The 16,633-nt window shown below is 40.1% G+C and overlaps 2 long non-coding RNA genes across 2 annotated transcripts in view; one reads left to right on the forward strand and one right to left on the reverse strand.

Moving 5' to 3' along the window:
- The window catches only part of LOC309628720, a 407,219-nt gene that overhangs the window by 11,093 nt on the left and 379,493 nt on the right, over positions 1 to 16,633 (forward strand). Inside the window, exon 3 of the long non-coding RNA XR_014244664.1 lies at positions 463 to 546. This is a non-coding gene — a long non-coding RNA (uncharacterized lncRNA). The remainder of the gene's footprint in view (positions 1 to 462; positions 547 to 16,633) is intronic.
- Positions 7,183 to 14,516, reverse strand: LOC309628747. The gene is made up of 2 exons (XR_014244695.1): positions 14,440 to 14,516; positions 7,183 to 14,384 (listed from the first exon to the last, which is right to left on the reverse strand). It is a non-coding gene; the product is annotated as an uncharacterized lncRNA (long non-coding RNA).

The raw sequence follows: 16,633 nt of genomic DNA on the forward strand, positions 1-16,633 counted from the left end.
CTTATGTAGAAGCCATAATCCCCAAAGTGATGGTATTTGGAGGTGGGGCCTTTGGGTGATAATTGGGCTTAGATGAGGTCATGAGAGGGCAGGCCTTCATGATGGGATTAATGTCCTTGTAAGGAGAGACATCAGAGAGTTTGCTGTCTCTCTTTCTCCCTGCCATGTGAGTACCTCGTGAGACGGCAGCCATCACAAGCCAGGAAAAAGGCTCTCACCAGAACTCAACCATGCTGGCACCCTGATCTCAGACATCCAGCCTCCAAAACTCCGAGAAATACGTTGTTTAAGGCCTCTTAGTCAGTGATATTTTGTTATGGTAGCCCTAGCTTACTAATATGTCCCCCAAGGACAAGATACTTGGAGCCAGAGCACACACAAAGGGTCTGGTGGGGAATTCAGGTGGTGTTCCAGGCAGTTCAGGAACACATGTTTTACACTTTCAATTACTGCCTCTTTCAGTGTATAAATAGAACCTCAGAAGATGGTTAAGCTGAAGAGAGAGCCTTAAGAGGACAGCATTCCAGCAGGATCAATTAACAGTTTGTAAGTAAAATTATCATTTTTGCCTATACTGATTGCTAATGAAATTCTTAAAGTAGTTGTTATTCTTAAGAAAGTTGAATTGATAGTTTAAGTTATGGAATGTTCTGAGCTGGGCCCTATGCCTTCCTCATATTATTCTCATTAAATATTTGTTGTTTTGATTAAAAATGTTTTCTACTTCATGGCATAAATTTAGCAAAGAACAGGAGGCCTATTCAGGAACTTTATTACATTCTTGTGAGAGAGTATACCTTTATGGCTCACTTATACTAGAAGTGGCACTAATTACTTGGGAATGTGAGTGAAAATTTGCCCTGGCAAATTTGGAAAAGCAGCTTAAAATAGCTCATATAGGGACTTCCCTGGTGGTGCTGTGGTTAAGAATCTGCCTGCCAATGCAGGGGACACGGGTTCGAGCCCTGGTCCGGGAAGATCCCACATGATGCAGAGCAACTAAGCCCATGCGCCAAAACTACAGAGCCTGCTCTCTAGAGCTCGTGAGCCACAACTACTGTGCCTGCATGCCACAACTATTGAAGCCCACGCGCCTAGAGCCCATGCTCCGCAACAAGGGACACCACCGCGGTGAGAAGCCTGCGCACCGCAATGAAGAGTAGCCCCCGCTCACTGCAACTGGAGAAAGCCCGCGCGCAGCAACAAAGACCCAATGCAGCCAAAAAAAAGAAAAAAAAATAGCTCATATACACATGGAGTTTTTCTCTACAGTCTTGACTCAGGCACTTATTATCTTGACTTTCTGTAAGTCATCAGAGCATAAATGTAAATTACTTCTGTTTTCCCCCAGTTTTACTGAGATGTAATTGCCATATAACATTGTATAATTTTAAGATGTACAACATAATGATCTGATATATGTGTATATTGGGAAATGATCACCACAATAAATGTAGTTAACATTCATCACCTCACATAGTCACACATTTTTTTCTTGTGATGAGAACTTTTAAAATCTACTCTCTTGGCAACTTCCAAATATACACTACAGCATTGTTATCTATAGTCATCATGTTGTACATTACATCCCAGAACTTAAATGCCTGGCATTTGTTTTTAATAAGTAGGATTTGGCAGTTTTTAGAAGTAATTTAAGGTGGAAGTTTGCACCTTTTGACCTTTTGTACCTTTTAAATTGGGTGAAGGTGATCAAAAAGTACAAGCTTCCAGCTTAAATTACTTCTAGAAACTGCCAAATCCTACTAATCAAAAACAAATGCCGAGCACATGTCTAATATTTATTGTACTACATATTTATGCTTTTGAAATATTGCTTGAAACAGCTATCTAGGACATAGCTAGTTTTTGTCACATGTAGATCTATGTCATAACTAAATGTGTTGTGACAGAATTTTCCCTGTAGGCCAGAGTTGCATATATTCAATCGTGGTGGACAGAATAATGGTCCCCCAAAGATGTCCACATCCTAATCCCCAGAATCTGTGACAGTTTTAACTTACCTGGCGAAAGGGAACTTTACATATGTGATTAAATGAATGATCTTGCGATAGGGAGATTATCCAAGTGGGCTCAATGTAATCATAAGGCTCCTTCTAAGAGGGAGGGAGCAGAGTCAGAGTAAGAGTAGGAAATGTGGTGATGGATGTAGCAGTCAGATTGAGAGAGAGAGATTTGAAGATGCTGGTTTTGAAGATGGAAGAAGAGAACAAACCAAGGAACATATGTGGCCTCTAGAAGCTGGGAATGGCCAGGAGATGGATTCTCCCCCAGAGCCTCCAGAAGGAAGGCTGCCAACCCATTTTAAACTTCTGATCTCCTGAATTATAAGATAATAGATTTGTGTTGTTTTAAGCCACTAAGTTTGTGGTAATTTGTTATAGCCGCAATAGGGAAATAATACATCAATTACCACTGATTTAATTTTCTTAACGTGGTACAACTAATATCAATTAAAAACAGTTTAAACTTTAGACCCTATTTCGAACCTCTAAAGACACAAGCATGGCGGATGTAAAAGACAGGCTAAGTTAAAGTTCTAACATGTACTGGCCCCCAGTCGAAAGCTGGGGGAGATGGTAGTGGGTATAGTGTGCAGTCCTTTAATATCCAGCACGCTTAGACCTGCACCGTCTACCCACCTGGGGCTACTGAGCCCTGAAAATTCAGCCAGTGTGAAATGAAACGTGCTGCAAGTGTAAAATACACCATGAATTGTAAAAAGACTGTAAAATATTTCATTAATAATTTAAAAATATTGATCAGATGTTGAAACATTACTGTTTTGAACATATTAGGTAAAATATAGTATTAAATTTCATTTTCTTTTTACTTTTTGATTGGGAAATGAAAACATTTTCATTACATATATATGGGTGAGTCATATGTTTTTATTGGATAGTGCTGCTGTAAACAGGTAATGCTATTAATGATGTAATTAACAAGATATAGATTATTTACATGCCGATTAATGTATTATTGAGTAATGAATATGCAAATGCAGTCGAGAGTTAATAGGTTTATTTATATACATTTAATACGTTTTACAATTAATATCTCCATTTTTTATAGTCACATTCTCCTAGAGTCTGATCTCCATAATCAGATTCGACATTTGGGATACATATGCCTTTTTACCTGCAGGCAGTAACGATAGTTTTGAATCACTTAGATTTTTTTGTCTTCTCCCAAAGACCCCATGGACATCGTATCTTTCTTTTTCTGAAGAAATAGAATTTCTTTTGAAATCCAGTCAATGTTTCATAAAGGCATCTAGCCAGTGTAATTTCCTGGACCAGATTAATGTTTGTAGGATCAAGGAATCTTAGGAAACTAAACAGAATCTGTAAGCAATTATATTTTGGGTGATGATTACCTTAGAGTTCAGTGAAGAAAAAACTATACATGTGTGTGTTAAGAATATATATGTAATGTATATCAATGCATATATTATGTATATATACATAATTATGCATAAAGAATACATGTTATATGTACATGTATATGTGTTATGTATATATATCAGCACATATATATTATGTAATATACATATATTATGTGTATATATATATACATTATATATACACACACATATTCCTAATACACATACATATATAGTTATATAAATGCAAAAGCAAAGTGATGAATATTTGATAAAAGGCAAAGACTTTGCCTTCTGGGCACTCCATGACATTTTGGGGGTGCCAAATATCACCTAGGACAAGATGTTCATGGTTTGACCCTCAACCTGAGCAAATCTATGTATTAAGGAAATTTATACAAACATTACAATTTCAGTAAGTGAGTAAATGTTATAAATGATTCTTAGTGGGTGGATTTCTCCTTAAATTACTTGGATCATCCTTCCCTACCTCCAGTTCTCCCCTGTATTTTGTAGGGGCTACCACACCCAGTATCTCCTGCTTGGTGTGAGTATTGACCATCTAAAGGGGTCTGTAATGAAATGGTAACCTTTGAAGAGGTTTCCCCACTTTCTGATAATATCCCTGTGTACACTTATCATTGTGGTATATGTTCAGGAAGTAGGGAAGGCTTTTCAAGGAATACTTGGATTGGATGGAAGTCAGCTACCAGAGGCTAACATCCAACTGAAATTCTATCGGCAAAAGGTCTTGTTTCTTTCCTAGTGAAAAGTGGAACGTATATTTCTTGGCTTGCCAAGAGTATAAAAACATCTCATTCATTAACAGAACTTAGCTTTCATGTTTTAAATAAATAATTCTCCTGATTTCTTAGATAACACACCAATTAGATATAAATGCACTTATGAAGAACCTGGTGCAAGGGGTTATCCCAAATAGCACTTCAAGTCTAAGTGCCCTTGGTTAATGTTGTCAAGGCATGAGGCTGAGTGAGGACACGGCAAGTTTACCTGCCTTGGGGCATTTCTGAGACCAGCTGGCTCTCCTAGAGCCATAAAACTTTTTACTATTTTTTCTGCATATATTATGCCATGGAACTGTGTGACCTTCTGGGACTTCTGCTGCTTGTAAAAAGGCCCAACATTTTTGTTGGCTGAAGTGCAGGGTGAGAATTGCTCATCATCCTTGCAGAGCAACAGGAGACCTCTTTCGGGGCTCATTGGTTAACCTGCACTGGAGGGCAGTTAATGAGCCAATGAGGGAAATGTTAACATTAAATTAAAATATGTGAAGAAGGTTCCTATGAGCATCAGAAGAGCTAGATGCAGTAGGGGCATTGAGAGTCAGAATTCAGGGAAAGAACAAAGTGTTTTGTTCTTTTCTAAGGCATGCAGAGCTCATTATTCTTAATGGAAATGAAATTTACAGGGCTGAGTGCCTTGAATAAGTCAGAGGTTGGAAACCCTTTGACTCAACTTTATTGGCCAAAAAATTTCTCTAAAGAGAAGCTTGCTTGACCTACTGTGAGAATATTTATTACTTTCATAAATAATCAATACACATATTTCTACATATAGTTTCATCACATTTGGAAAAACTTCTTATTGGTATAGAAGGTATAGATGAATTAAAACCAAATGCCCAAAATGCCCATATTCTCCCAGAGAATATGGAATTGGCCTTAGAAGAATGTGATCTTTGGGCTGATAGATAAAGCATGGTGCTAGATGTCTCTTTCTGGTATGTCCTACTGAATTCTTAAGATTCTCAACGGTTATCATTGAGCCAGTCCGATCAGCCCAAAGAATGACAAGGCAGTATAATGCAGCAAATAAATTAGGCCTTGAAATCAGCAAACCAGGTGCCAAATCCCTACTAATTTCCGTCTTATTTAACATAGCAGAATTTAGTAGTATACAGTATAACAAAATAGTTTACTATTCTACCCAATAGACTTTATTCTACTAAATAGAATTCTATTCTACTAAATAGAATTTAGTAGTATATAGTATACTAAAATAATTGTGCAGAGTTTTATTCAGCTCTTTTGGTTGTAAAGACTAGAGAGTCATCTATTCCAATAATTAAAAAAGTTTTAATGTAGCAGTATACGTATATTGTTTAGAAAAATGGTCTCTCAGAAACCCAAGCACAGGGTTCACAGTAGAAAAATCTCTATAGAAAATGGAACAGGAACTGGGAAATAATTTGGAACCTAACACAAGCCTGGGATCCTCAGAAGTTGGGGTCTGTTCATTTCGATCTGGGTGCCTAAGTGTTTTTTTTGGCTCCGGCTCCCTCTGCCCAGATGGAGCACCCATGGCTTTCATTTGCATTGTGAACGCATCTCCTTTCACAGGCTATGGAACTGGTGTGGTAATCTGCTGGGGGCTGCACTTCTGGTGTGGGTAAGTGGGGGCTGGGACCACAGCTGGGACCAGTGACCCAGGATGCACAGGACAGTTATGTGGGCACTGCCATGGCCATCGTCTGCCAAGGCCCAGGAACTGCCTAGGGAGCACAGCCATGGGGAGGAGGCTGTGGACCTTCAGCAGGCCCCACCTGCCTGGCCAGAACCGGTACCCCAGCTCCTGATGTATTTTGTTGGGTGCCCAACTTTAATATGAAGACACCATGTGTCCATATGAAGACACTGTACATCCAGTACCTTCTCTATGGCTACCAAATGACCTACTTTTTCTGTATTTCACTACTCAGATTCCTAGAACAGGCATTCTGGTCTGGATAAGCATTTACTGGCCAGGCCACATTGTAGTCCAACGACAAGACTATGGATTGGCCAGCCATAGGACAGGTCTTTGCCCCAAACTTGGGTGGTAATTAAGGGACTATCCCTTTAGCAGGGAGAATGGGTGGATATCTTACTTTTGCTGGAGTTGTTGGTATAACTGGCACAATGACTATGTCTGATGGTTCCTGGGAGATTGTTATGGTTGGATTTGATCTACATGCCATCCTGTTTTCTGATTACATTTCTCCACCATCACTGGGGCACAGGTGGAAATAAGGCAAAGGCCTTTATTTGAGAACACATCTTCTGAATGTCCATTCAGTGAAACTCAGAGACCGTCTCTAGGTAAGACTCAACTTTTTAAACTATTCACTTCACAAATGTAAAGCATAGAGGTTTTCCTACAGGGAAGTGACAGAGCAGAGCTAACCCTGGGCAAAAGGGTCAAGAGGGCAATAAAGTTTTGTTATCAGGAACTTTCTTTCTTCTCCAACCCAGAGCCATTTTATACCCCAGTACGTTAAAGGCAGCTGTAGTTTGGTAAGAAGAGGATGTGACTTGGAATCAGAAGATACCCTTAAATCACACCTTTGACCCGTATCCTGTGCCTTGGGTAAATAAACGAGCTTCTCTGAGCCTTAAATTCCTCATTGTAAAGTGCAACTATCATACAAGGTTGTTTTCACTACCGTGTGAAAGAGATGGGCCTACGGTACATGATTGTTTAATAAATACTTAAATCAGAGGTGGAAGGGGCACCTAAGAGCTCTTATTTTATAGATGTGGGAGCTGGGGTCCAGAGATGTTATTTCACTTGTTTAAGTTCAACCAGCTACTTAATTGCAATCAAAACTAGAACCCAGGTCTCCTGATTTCCCAGGCCAATGTTTTTGCAAACTCCCTCTAAGTTTCTCCACAATTCTCAAAACTTGCTCTTTAGAAAGTCTGTGTAGGTGTGCAAAGTTATAGCTTCTAGTTTCTTTCGATGAACAAAACATATTTTTATAATTAGAGTAGAAATTCCCAAGGTTCTTTTTTTTTAATTTTTAAAATTTATTATTTATTTATTATTTTTATTTTTGGCTGTGTTGGGTCTTCGTTTCTGTGTGAGGGCTTTCTCCAGTTGCGGCGAGCGGGGGACACTCCTCATCGCGGTGCGTGGGCCTCCCACTATCGCGGCCTCTCTTGTTGCGGAGCACAGGCTCCAGACGCGCAGGCTCAGTAGTTGTGGCTCACGGGCCCAGCTGCTCCGCGGCATGTGGGATCCTCCCAGACCAGGGCCCGAACCCGCGTCCCCTGCATTGGCAGGCAGACTCCCAACCACTGTGCCACTAGGGAAGCCCTCTTTTTTTTAAAAAAAGAAAATATCTGATTCTTATTTACTGTGAAGAATGAATTAAAATTAAATAAATTACTGTCCTAGGTGAACATGTGTTTAGTAACTCAAGTCTTAGAGAAGTGAAACTCCTTAACTAGGCGTTCCTGGGCCTCCCTGGCCTCTTACAGTCACTCTGGCCACATGATTTCCTCCTGTGGCTCTAAGGCTGAGAGCAAAGCCAAGCCTTCTAATTGGCAGTCAGATGCTTCAGACTGAACGACCACAAAACCCAAGGTGATTGGGGCTCACCTGCCCGAAGTGTGCTCCGTGCCATGCATTCCTTTGTCTTGTGAGCAAAATGTGGCATGGTACAGTGGAAACTTCGTGTAATCCTCTATATTTTCAATTACCAAGGAATTCTTTTAAGAAATGTTAAAGGACTAGATTCCAGAGTTTCTTAGCAGAATACAGTTGGTTTGTCTATACATAATTGTTATTTTCTTTGCCCAGGAGTGCAAGATTTTCGAAGCATGTCTTTTTTCTTCCACTTATTATAATTTCCTCACAAACACCTATTGTCTATTTTGTGCAAAGCACCATGGGAGATACAAAATGGTATTTGATACTCTCTTTCCTAAAGGAACCCATTTCCTTGTTGAGATGAGAGCAGAAGCTCCATGGGACCTTATCTGTCTTATTCACTGTTGGAGTTCAGTGCCTAGACCAGTATCTGGCACAGAATAGACACTCAGGAAATATTTGTGGAATGCATGAACGAATATACCTATATCAAACGTTAATAATAGCTAATGCTTATGTAGCTAATATTTACGCCCACTAGTTTTCCAAGTACAATTGCTGCTTCATTTGATCTTCACAACTCTATGAGGTAGGAACTATTAATACACCCATTTTGAAGATGGGGAAACTGAGGCTTAGAGAGATTAAGTAACTATCCCAAAGTTGCACACTGGTGATACTGAGATTTATACCAAAATCATCTGGCTCTGAAGTCTGTGTTCTTAACCACTATGCTCTGTTGCCCCTGCATGTTATGCTTCCTTAGGGCTAAAGACACTCCTTCCATGCATGATTTTTAGAACTAAAATCAAGGAGTGTTGTAGGGGTGAGGGATAAATCAGGAGCTTGGGATTAACATGCACACACTACAATATGTAAGATAGATAACCAGCAGGGACCTACTGTATAGCACAGGGAACTCTACTTAGTATTCTGTGGTAACCTACATGAGAAAAGAATCTGAAAAAGAATGACTATATGTATACGTATGACTGAATCACTTTGCTGTACATCTGAAACTAATACAACATTGTAAATCAACTATACTCCAAAAAAACAAAAAAAAATCAAAGGATATTTATAATGGAATCACATATGCGGCATTAACAACAAGAAAGCTGGAAAGTTTTGTAGAGTATGAAACATGTAGGACCAAAGCCTAAGGGGTAAGAAGGATTTAAACAGACGAGAAGTAGAGTTCATCTCTCTTTGACTTCTGGGAGAAGATGACCTTGGAAATTCTCTTTATAATATGGTTATGTCATAATCTTATACAATATTATAGTATTATTTAAAATTTTTTAGCCAGTTTCATCATCTTAACTAGTTCGTGTCAGTGAGAATCCAGTCTTGTTCATCTTTCTATGCCCCCTTAGTGCTAGGTTGGGTCCCTTCCCATTGATTTGAAAGAAATTGAATTATCACTAGGTGGTAACTTGATGGGCTGGGGAAAGCTAACTACACCAAAATATCCTTGCCAAATTTGAATTCTGATAAGCTTGCCTCTTTCATGCTTTTCTCCAACTCTTCTTTTTAAGAAATCCTCAGGAAAAAAACACAAACACAACTACTCATATGAAATCATTTTTGACATCTTCAGAGATTTCTCTAGGTTCTGGCCCAAGTCTGACTGTTGTTCTCTTCTACCTACATTCTTCCTACACTTGAGGGATTTCAAAAAATGTGCTTAATGATTGGACCTTGTTTTAATTTTCTCTAACTTATTTATTTTCTCTTGAGGTTAAGAACATTTTGTAAATTTGCAAATACCAAAAGTATTTTGCACACATGTAATAAGTTTAAGAAAACAATCAGATCAGATTCAGAATATCTCCCCAAGGAAAGGAAGTGCACAAAATAGTCAAATGAGTAATTGAAAAACAAAGCAAGGGAACTAAAATATCTCCCCGAACTAGTTCCTAAGATATGCCTTTTTTCCATTATGAAACACTGACTAGTCTGCACTGGTTTAAAAAAAAAAAAAAAAAAAATATATATATATATATATATATTTATTTATTTTTTTGGCTGCATTGCGTCTTCATTGCTCCTCGTGGTCTTTCTCTAGTTGCAGCGAGCGGGGGCTACTCTTCGTTTCAGTGTGCAGGCTTCTCACTGCGGTGGCTTCTCTTGTTGTGTAGCACGGGCTCTAGGCACGTGGGCTTCAGTAGTTGTGGCACGCAGGCTCAGTAGTTGTCGTGCACGGGATTAGTTGATCCGCGGCATGTGGGAATGTTCCCGGACCAGGGCTCGAACCCGTGTCCCCTGCATTGGCAGGTGGATTCTTAACCACTGCGCCACCAGGGAAGTCCCTGCAGTGTTTGTATTTTGAAGTGAAACTTTGATGGGAAAATTCATAACTGAATCCATTGTGTATTTAACACTACCATTAACATTCTTTTTCTTGCCAGATATTTTGCTATGAACTTAAGCATTTATCCTCGATATATTTTCCAGCTTCTTCAGGTGTTCATTTTTCTTGTTGCCAATAAATATTCCACTAAATTTTCAAGTCACAGTTCCTGAAAGGTAGGACAGGTTCACCATATCTTTGTAGAGACTAATAATAAAAGCATATTTTCTTTTGTTCATCCATAATGAATAACACAAGCTCCTGGTTTGAATTTTACTCCACTGAGTATGATCTCCTTGGTCTGAAGGTCTGATGTTGATAAAAAAGTCAGTTTTGGAAATGCTTGGGATCTGAAGAAGAGTGGCAAGCTATGTATGGCCTAACTGACAGGTTGATAAAATGATTGAAATTGCTAAATTGACAGGACCAAAGTTGATAAATTGATAAGTAAACATTTCTTGAGCACCGACTATTTGCAAAGCCAACTTCAAATTGAGATTTGCTATCCATTAAACAGAGGTGAGGGTGTAGGGGCTTGATGTACACACCTCGTTAGTGATGTGTTTCCTGATTCCCTACCAGCAAGTCACGGACAAGAATGAGCTCTTCTCAGCTTGCTGTTCTAACTTACTTCAACTGGGCAAGAATTTGACTTCCACATGCAAATCAGTTGGTCTTTGTAACTGACACTTTAATGCATTCTGCTGCATAGCGGTGCCACCATGTACTACTTCTGGCTTACTTTGGAGTTCACACAAACTTCTCTTTGTCTGGATCTCATCTTGCAAAGAGACACTCCCCATGTCTGCAAGATCTAATTATATCTATTTGCGTAAGTCAAACTAAAACAAATGTTGATAGGCTTATCATGAGTTCGTTCATTATGTCTGGGACTCAGGAGACTATAAGGAAACATGAATAATGGGAGTAGAAACAGTAGTAAAAATAATAGTAAAAATTAGTAGGAATGGTAAAAGATGTAGTTAATGTTTACTGAATGCCTAACCCTGACATTGTGCTAATTTCTTTTTTTTTTTTAACATCTTTATTGGAGTATAATTGCTTTACAATGGTGTGTTAGTTTCTGCTTTATAACAAAGTGAATCAGTTATACATATACATATGTTCCCCTATCTCTTCCCTCTTGCGTCTCCCTCCCTCCCACCCTCCCTATCCCACCCCTCTAGGTGGTCACAAAGCACAGAGCTGATCTCCCTATGTGTGCTAATTTCTTTATGTGCAATAACTTCCTTTTACAGAAGAAGAAATTAAAACTCAGAGAGGCAAAATAACCTCTCCCAAAGCTCACACAGTCCCAGTGGTGGATCTAGGAAATGCATTTTTATTTAAAGTTTAGCAGAACTCACCACCTGGGTGTGTTTTTTTAAGAGGGGAAGTTTGTGAATATCATTTCAATTTCCCACTTTCCACTGGATAGATTGAGTTTTCTTCTCTGTGCTTAAAAGCTGTACATTCATAGGGAGGGTGGGAGGGAGGAAGACGCAAGAGGGAAGAGCTATGGGGACATATGTATATGTATAACTGATTCACTTTGTTATAAAGCAGAAACTGACACACCATTGTAAAGCAATTATACTCCAATAAAGATGTTTAAAAAAAAAAAAAGCTATACATTCTATTTTCATTCTTACGGTGGTTACTCCTTTGCCTAAGCTTATTGTCATATTTATTTATTTATTTATCCTTTTTTGGCCATGTGGCTTGCAGGATCTCCCTGACCAGGGATTGAATCCAGGCCACGGCAGTGAAAGCCCGGAATCCTAACCACTAGGCCACCAGGGAACTTCCTGTCATATTTATTTTCTTTCTATTGAGTGCTGAAACTTTTCACTGTCTGTGTTTCCCTTGAACCAGACAAGTAATGCTCTCATGTCACTTTGTTCTCTTCCCCCATCACTACCTCACATCTTATGTTGATATTTTCTAGAATAATTCTAGGTCACTAAGGGCAAATATTATCTTTTTCTTTGCTTTGGTTCTAGCCTTTTTTCGTTTTTTTTTTTTCTTTTGGCCACACCACACAGCATGTGAGATCTTAGTTCCCTGACTAGGGATCAAACCTGGGTCCTGGCAGTGAAAGCACTGAGTCCTAACCACTGGACCACCAGGGAATTCCTGGTCCTAGCCTTTTAAAGACAACTTTCATGTTGTTTAAATCTTCTCTGCCCTGATTGTTTTTGTCTGCTTGTTCTATCAGTTATGAAAGAGGTATGTTAAAATCTCTCATTACGATTGTGAATATTCTATTTTTTGTTTTAGATTTTTCAATTTTTGCATTATAGATTTTCAACCTATGTTAATAGACAACCAAGTTCAGAATAATTATGTATTCTTGGGCAATTGAATCTTTATCATTGTGAAATGTTCCTTTTCATCTTTGGTAAAGCTTCTTACCTGAAAGTCTATTTTGTGTGATATTAGTATAGCTACACTAGGTTTTGTTTGGTGTTTAGCATGTTTTAGCTTTGTCCATCATTTTACTTTTACTCTTTCTGTTTTTTTTTTTTTTTTCTTTTTGGTTAAGGTGTGTGTTATGGACAGAATGTTTCTTCCTCCCACCTAAAGACACACGCTGAAGTCCTAACCCCCAGTGTGTCTGTACTTGGAGATGGGGCCTCTAAGTGATGTTGAAAACTCGGCCTCTGTGTCCGGTGCCGAATCAAATCTCACAGACAGAGTTTTGGGTGAAGTAAAAAAGAATAGCTTTATTGCTTTGCCAGGCAAAGGGGGACACAGCGGGCTCGAGCCCTTGAAAAACTGTGTGTCCCAACCCGGGAGGTTTTGGTGAGGAGTTTTACAGCAATGGTTCAAGGGAGGGGTTGCTGATAAGATTAGGGTGTGTGCAGGGCCTGCACTCCTCTAATCTGGTCTCAGGTAATCTTTTGATGAGCTTCTCTGATTCCTTTAATCTGGCCTCAGGTGGTCTTCTCTGGAATGAAGAATGCTGACATCTTCCATTTGTTGGGGGTTTTAGTTCTATAAAGAGTTTAAAGATATTGTTATGTGTATTCCTTGAGGTGGAACCAGGACCCTGCCCCAAGACTGCACTATTGTTTCTTGGCTGTTCCTCCCTGTCTCTGCATTCCCTCCCTTCCCCGATTAGCAACTGTTCAAATATGCCCTTTGGAGCTCAGGGAAGGTGATGGAGGCTGGAGTCTGCTCCCTACAAACAAGCAATGGGAGACACAGAAAGGCTTCCATGCTCAGGAGCCCCACAAGGTCCTGCTCGTTTTCATAAGGAAGTAAATAAGGTTAAATGAGGTTTTAAAGGTGGGGCCCTGATCTGATAGGATTAGTGTCCTTATAAGAAGAGACCTCAGAGAGCTTGCTCTCTTTTTCTCTGCTTGTACCCAGAGAAAAAGCCATGTGAGGACATAGCAAGAAGATGACAATCTATGAGCTAGGAAGAGAGCTATAACCAGGAACCTTAATCTTGGACTTCCCAGCCTCCAAAACTGTGGGAAAATAAGTATTTCTTATTTAAGCCACCCAGTTGATGATATTTTGTTATGGCAGCTGAAGCTGACTGATACAGATTTTGGCACTGTGAAGTAGGGGTGCTGCTCTAACAAATACCTGAACATGTGGAAGTGGCTTTGGGCCTGGGTAGTAGTCAGAGGATGGGAGAGTTTTGAGGTGCATGCTAGAAAAAGCCTAGATTGTGTGAATGGAGGGCTGGTATAAGTACAGATGTTACAGGCAATTTCAGTGAGGTCTCAAATGCAAAGGAGGAACAGGTTATTAGAAACTGGAGGCAAGGCAAACCTTGTTATAAAGTGGCAAAGAATTGGCTGAATTATGTTTCAGTGTGAGCAATGAAATTGGGTATTTAGCTGAGGAGGTTTCTAAGTAAAGGATTGGGAGAGCAGCTTGCTTTCTCTTTACTGCGTATAGTAAAATCGGAGAGGACAGAGATAAATTGAAGGAATTGTTAAGCAAAAAGCAACCAGAACTTGAAGATTTGGAAAATCTCAGCTTATTCATATTGCCAAAAAATGAGGAACTGCATTCTGAAAAGAACAATAAGGGTGTGGCTGAACAACCATTTGATAAAGAGATAATGGGTGCCTCCGGATTTGATCAACTATCTCAGCAGAAGACAGGAATAGCGATGAGATTATACTAACAGAGACACTGCCAGTTTGAACTAAAGGGGACAGAGAAAGTGAAACAGAACGAAGGCTGTTATACTTCTAGGATTCTACAGGAATGGATGATTCAGCTGCAAACACGGTTTACCTTCAAGAAAAGGGAAGTACAGTTGACCTTGAACAACATGGGGAGTTAGGGGCACTCTTCAAGAAAAGGGAAGTACAGTTGACCTTGAACAACATGGGGAGTTAGGGGCACTGACCCTCCCCGTAGTCGAAAATCAAGTATAACTTTTACAGTGGACCCTCCATATCCACAGTCCTGCATCCTCGAGTTCAACCAACTTCTGATCATATTCAGTGAAAAAAATCTGCGTGTGACTGGATCCATGCAGTTCAAACCTGTGTTGTTCAAGGACCAACTGTATAACCCTGAAGGTGACTCAGAGACCATCAGGGCTGCCACTCCCACCACAGGCCCAGGGGGGGCAAGGCTGCTTCCTCCTTGGTTTTGGAGGGTTGGGCCCCCTCCTTGTTTTCAGCAGGCGAAAGTGTGGACCTTAAATCCCATAACAAGTGTCCTTGTAAGAGTGAGGCAGCAGGAGATTACACACGGACGCACAGAGGAGAAGGCAAAGTGGGCATAGCAGCAGAGATTGGAGTGATGCAGCCACGAGCCAAGGAGTGTCTGGAGCCACCAGAAGCTGAAAGAGGCAAGGAACAAATTCTCCCCTAGAGGCCTCAGAGTGAGTGTGGCCCTACTGGCACCTTGATTCCAGACTTCTGGCCTCTAGAATTGTAAGCAAGTAAATTTCTGATTTTGGCAATTTGTTGTTAGAGCACCACAGGAAACTAATACAACCCACAACCTTCTCTAAAGTGATTCTCCCCTTCTCTCCTAGCCATTTGAAATTCCATTATTTTGTTTATTTCACCTTGAGTTTAACCTCACTTCTCTGAGCCTTAGCTTTCTTATGTATAAAATGAGGGGGTTGACCTGGATATAGTACAATAATAACTTGTCTATCAGACAGAAGGCATGAGCTATAAATGGCCCCTTCAAACTCTATCTTTATTTTGTCAGAATATTCTAACCCCCCATTCAAATAAATTTACAAATAACTCATTCATTTTTTTAAAAGACTTATTTATTATTTTTATTTATTTTATTATTTATTTTTGGCTGCGTCGGGTCTTAGTTGCAGCACGTGGGATCTTCGTTGAGGCATACGGGATCTTTCCTTGTGGCGCACCTGGGCTTCTCTCTAGTTGTGGCACGCGTGTTCCAGAGAAAATGAGCTCTGTAGTTTGCGGCACACAGGCTCTCTAGTTGCAGCGCGGGCTTAGTTGCCCCGCGGCATGTGGGATCTTAGTTCCCTGACCAGGGATCAAACCCGCATCCCCTGCATTGTAAGGTGGATTCTTTACCACTGGACCACCAGGGAAGTCCCATAGCCCATTCATTTTATATTAGGCAGTTTTTTGTTTTAATTTACACCCAGATAAATGGAAGCAGTGAGAGAAAGAAAGAAAATGCAGGGAAAGCAGTTCTGTTTTCCCACCTTCTGTTTCTTGATTCCAGTTTCTGGCTCAAGGATCATCAGCCTCTGAAGCCCCAAGGATCCCCTTTCAGGAATTGTTCGGTATTTCTGGGTGCTCCTGGCAAGCTTATTGCACAGACAAGGATAATTGGAGAAAAGTTGGGAAAATGGAAATTCGTAAAGGGAAGGAATAATCAGTAAAAGAGATAAAGGAGAGAGAAATAAAGGAAGGCAGTATGCTGAGGAGAAAGAGATTGGAAAGTAGTATTTTGCGGAAAGTAGCATGTGATGACCCCACCTCAGCGAAGCAGATTACTTCATTAAAAACAGCACTGTCATATTAAATTATATTATGAAAAAAGGGCATTTCAGGTTGTTGAATTATGAGAAGTACAAATGGTTTAACTCTTAAGGGCATGGCTTGGATGAGAATCCACCCTCTTCCTAGCTCTGGTACCTTAACTTCTTTAAACTGTCATTTCCTCATTTGTGAAATGAGTGTCATAATAGTAGCTACCTCATTTGGTATTCTGGGGATTAAATAAAATATTCATAGTTAAAATCCTGGGGACTTCCCTGGTGGTCCAGTGGTTAAGAATTCACCTTCCAATGCAGGGAACTAGGGTTCAATCCCTTGTATGGGAGCTAAGATCCCACATGCCATGAGGCAACTAAGCCGTGTGCCGCAACTACTGAGCCCACGCACTGGAACCCACACGCCACAACTAGAGAGAAGCCCGCATGCCACAACAAGAGATCCCACGTGCTGCAACTAAGACTCGACACAGCCAAAAAAAGAAATCCTGGCACGTCGTAAGTACTCAGTAAGTGTTACGTACTTTATTATTATTATTGT

Source organism: Balaenoptera borealis (assembly GCF_965194805.1).
Source record: "Balaenoptera borealis genome assembly, chromosome: 5".
Taxonomy (NCBI): Eukaryota; Metazoa; Chordata; class Mammalia; order Artiodactyla; family Balaenopteridae; genus Balaenoptera; species Balaenoptera borealis.